Source organism: Coturnix japonica, unplaced genomic scaffold (genome assembly GCF_001577835.2).
Source record: "Coturnix japonica isolate 7356 unplaced genomic scaffold, Coturnix japonica 2.1 chrUnrandom498, whole genome shotgun sequence".
Taxonomy (NCBI): domain Eukaryota; kingdom Metazoa; phylum Chordata; class Aves; order Galliformes; family Phasianidae; genus Coturnix; species Coturnix japonica.
Genome location: NW_015439890.1, coordinates 78,821 through 83,875, shown reverse-complemented (window position 1 = coordinate 83,875; position 5,055 = coordinate 78,821).

Sequence of the window (5,055 nt, the reverse complement as noted above, 5' to 3'; positions counted from 1 at the left end):
CCCCCCATAGACACTTCCGATGTACCCGCCCCACTCAGTCGGATTCGCCCACATAGCTGACAAACCCTCAGTAGAATTTTGTCCCCCCATAGGAACACCCCCCATGTCCCCCATATCCCCAACTACGGCGAATGGTGCACGTGTAGCACAAGAGTGTTGAGGGTGTGGCAAAGAAAGTGGCTGGACATTTGATAGCAGGCAGCAGCGCTACGATCTCAGGATAGTCCGGAATAACACCGCCACAGTAGGGAAGCGACGCACACCAAGTGAGACGGCTCCCCATGGAAGTGGCCGGAGCACACTCACTAAGAAGAAGCAAGCACCAGTTAGCCCAACCTATAGATTAAGACCGGAGCCCCGACTATCGCCGCCCGCACCTTATCGCCCGCCATGAAGCCGGTGATAAGTCCCGACCGATAGACACGCCAATTAAATACCACGGGCGACTCAACGCGGAAAATCACCAATAATGCACCGCGCACATTATCTCCACAAGAGTGATACACGCCGTAGGTGATGACGCCACAGCTTGAAGAAGTAAGGGGGAAATGATGGTGAAGGGGCAGTTAAGTGACAGAAGGTAGGAAAAGCACAGATCGGGCGAGTGCCGTTGTGCCGTGGATACGACACCATGAAATTGCACCATCCTTGATCTCTGGTGAGACCCAAGGGTCCGCGGTTTCGACCCAAACAGGCTTGAGGCTGCGCCAGTGAGGAAAGTCAGATAGCAGGCCGCGGTATCCCTACAGTAAGCTACGACAGAGGGTATGGTAGGGACGAGGGAGGCTCTCGAAAGGGGGAATGAGTGCTATGGAATAGGGGCGAAGGGTACGTGGGTAGGAGGAAGTTACATATACGCTCAGGGAGAATAAGGCGGGGGATATGGGCGAAAAAGGACCTAATGGACAAAATGGTGTGTGGGTTCGCTTATGGTGGTGTGTGGGGGGGATATGGGGTGTTCTCAGCGGTGTGATGTGATGTATGTGGGTGAATAGCATGCTGGATCAGGGCCATGGCGGAGGCAAGTGGGATTGGGCTGGGATGGACGGCGATGAGGTAGGGCGAGAGGATGAGCAACTATCGGACGGCTGTCTATGGGGCGGGGAATCTCTCAGGGGGCTACTGGATACGTATGGGAGGAAAGAGTAAGGGATTGGGGTTCAGGAATTGGACTGAGAAGGGCCGAGTGACTGGCAGCGGGATCATGGGGTGGATATTGGGCTGTCTATGGGGGGATATGGGTGGCTATGGAATGGATATGGGTGTCTAGGGGGGACTTACTGGTGGTCTAGTGGGGCTCTAATGGGGGGTTGTCTATGGAGGGGATTGATGGGGTGTGATATGGGAGGATATGGGTGTTCTTATAGGGGGAAGTATGGGGTGTGTATGGAGGGATATGGGGAGAGTATGGGTGGGGATATGGGGTGTCTATGGAGGAGTGATATGGGTGTCTTATGGTGGGGGAGGGTATGGGGTGTTCTATGGGGGGATATGGGGCGATATGGGGTGTCTATGGGGGGATATGGGGTGTCTATGGGGGGATATGGGGGGATATGGGGGGATATGGGGTGTCTGTGAGGATATATGGGGAGATTCTGGGTTCTATGGGGGGATATGTGGAGATATGTAGTGTCTACGGGGCTCTATGGGGGAATATTGGGGGATTTGGGGTATCTATGGGTCTCTATGGGTCTCTATGTATCCTTATGGGTCCCTATGGGTCTCTATGGGTCCCTATGGGGTCCCTATGTCCCCCTATATCCCCCTATGGGGTCTTTATGGGGTCCCTATGTGTCCCTATGGGGTCTCTTTGTGGTCCCTATGGGGTCTCTATGGGTCTCTATGTGTCTCTATGGGTCCCTATAGGTCTCTACAGGGTCTCTATGGGGTCTCTATGGGATCCCTATGGGGTCTCTATGGGTCCCTATGGGGTCTCACCAGGTTACAGAGGTGCACGATGTCCCCCTATGGGGTCCCTATGGGTCCCAATATCCCCCTATGGGGTCTCTATGTGTCTCTATAGGGTCTCTATGTGTCTCTATGGGTCCCTATGGGGTCCCTATGTCCCCCTATATCCCCCTATGGGGTGGCTATGGGGTCTCTATGGGGTGGCTATGGGGTCTCACCAGGTTACAGAGGTGCATGATGTCCCCCTATGGGGTCCCTATGGGTCTCTATGGGTCCCTATGGGTCTCTATGGGTCCCTATGTGTCCCTATGGGTCTCTATGGGTCTCTATGGGGTCTCTATGGGTCCCTATGGGGTCCCTATGGGTCCCTATGGGGTCCCTATGGGGTCTCTATGGGGTCTCTATGTGGTCTCTATGGGGTCTCTATGGGTCTCTATGGGGTCTCTATGGGTCTCTATGTGTCCCTATGGGTCTTTATAGGTCCCTATGTGTCCCTATGGGTCCCTATGGGTCTCTATGTGTCCCTATAGGTCTCTATGGGTCCCTATGGGGTCCCTATGTGTCTCTATGGGGTCTCTATGGGGTCTCTATGTGTCTCTATGTCCCCCTATGGGTCTCTATGGGTCCCTATGGGTCTCTATGGGTCCCTATGTGTCTCTATGGGTCCCTATGGGGTCCCTATGTCCCCCTATATCCCCCTATGGGGTCTCTATGGGGTCCCTATGGGGTCTCTATGGGTCCCTATGTACCCCTATGTCCCCATATGGGTCTCTATGGGTCCCTATCTGTCTCTATGGGTCCCTATGGGTCCCTATGTGTCTCTATGGGTCTCTATGTCCCCCTATATCCCCCTATGGGGTCTCTATGGGTTTCTATGGGTCCATATGGCTCTGTATGGGTCCCAATGTGTTCCTATCTGTCCCTATGGGTCTCTATGGGTCTCTATGTGTCCCTATGGGTCTCTATGCGTCTCTATGGGGTGGCTATGGGGTGGCTATGGGGTGGCTATGGTGTCTCACCAGGTTACACAGATGGACGATGTTTGTGGGCCGGGCTCTGGGTGGGGACGGTCTCGGTGCCGCCCTCACGGGGTCGTCGATGGTCACGGTCACAGAGCGGCGCTGCTGGGCCACGGAGCGGCGCCCTGCGCAACAGCGCCACCGTCACACGGTCCTCCAAGCTAAGAACCATTACAGCGCCCCCTATGGGCGGATATAGCGCCCCCTATGGGCGGATACAGCGCCCCCTATGGGCGGTCCTCCAAGGTAAGAACCGGCACAGCGCCCCCTATGGGCGGATACAGCGCCCCCTATGGGCAGTCCTCCAAGTGCAGCCGACTCACCCCATAGCCCCATATATAAACCTATATCCCATATATATCCCATCTATAACCCCTTATGCAACCCCATATCCCATATATAACCCCATATAACCCTATATACCCAATATATAACCCCATATATAACCCTATATACCCCATATACCCCATATATGACCCTATATATAACCCCATATCCCATATACAACCCCACATATAACCCTATATCCCATATATAACCCCATATAACCCTATATCCCACCCCATATCCCATATATAACCCCATATCCCATATATAACCCCATATATCCCATATATCCCATATATAACCCTATATACCCCATATATAACCCCATATCCCGTATACAACCCCATATCCAACCCCATATCCCATATATAACCCCATATATAACCCCATATCCCATATATAACCCCATATATCCCATACATAACCCCATATATAACCCCATGTCCCATATATAGCCCTATATCCTATGTATAACCCTATATATAACCCTATATATAACCCCATATCCCATATATAACCCCATATACCCCACATATAACCCTATATCCCATATATAACCCCATATACCCCATATAACCCCATATACCCCCATATACCCCATATCTAACCCCACATATAACCCTATATCCCATATATAACCCCATATGTAACCCTATATCCCATATATAACCCCATATATGACCCCATATCCCATATATAAGCCCATAAATAACCCTATATCCCACCCTATATCCCATATATAACCCCATATAACCCCATATATCCCATATATAACCCCATATATAACCCCATATCCCATATATAACCCCATAAATAACCCTATATCCCACCCTATATCCCATAAATAACCCCATATCCCATATATACCCAAATTCCCCATATATAACCCTATATCCCCCCCTATATCCCATATATACCCCCATATATAACCCCATATCCCATATACAACCCCATATATCCCATATATAACCCCATATATGACCCTATATCCCATATATAACCCCATATCCCATATATAACCCTATATATCCCATATATCCCCTATATAACTCCATAAATAACCCCATATATAACCCCATATCCCATATATAACCCTATATATAACCCCATATCCCATATATAACTCCATATCCCATATATATCCCATATATAACCCCATATCCCATATATAACCCTATATATAACCCCATATACCCTATATATAACCCCATATATAACCCTATATCCCATATATAACCCCATATATGACCCTATATCCCATATATAACCCCATATACCCCATATCCCATATATGACCCTATATAACCCCATATATAACCCTATATCTTATATATAACCCCATATATGACCCTATATCCCATATATAACCCTATATACCCTATATATAACCCCATATATAACCCCATATCCCATATATAACCCCATATCCCCCATATATAACCCCATATACCCCACATATAACCCTATATATCCCATATATAACCCCATATAACCCTATATATATAACCCCATATCCCACATATAACCCCATATAACCCTATATATAACCCCATATAACCCTATATAACCCTATATATAACCCCATATCCCACCTTTAAGCTCCTCCTCCCCCGAGGGGGCGGGGCCAGCGGCAGGGGCGTGTCCTGGGGGCGTGGCCTGTTTTGGCTCCGCCCCCTCGGCCGAAGCCCCGCCCCCTTCGGCCCCGCCCCCTCCGTTCTCCGTCGCCTCGGCTGGAACCACCTGAATCAATGGGGGGGGGGGGGGGGTTTTGGGGTGAAAAACAGCAATTTTGGGGCATGGG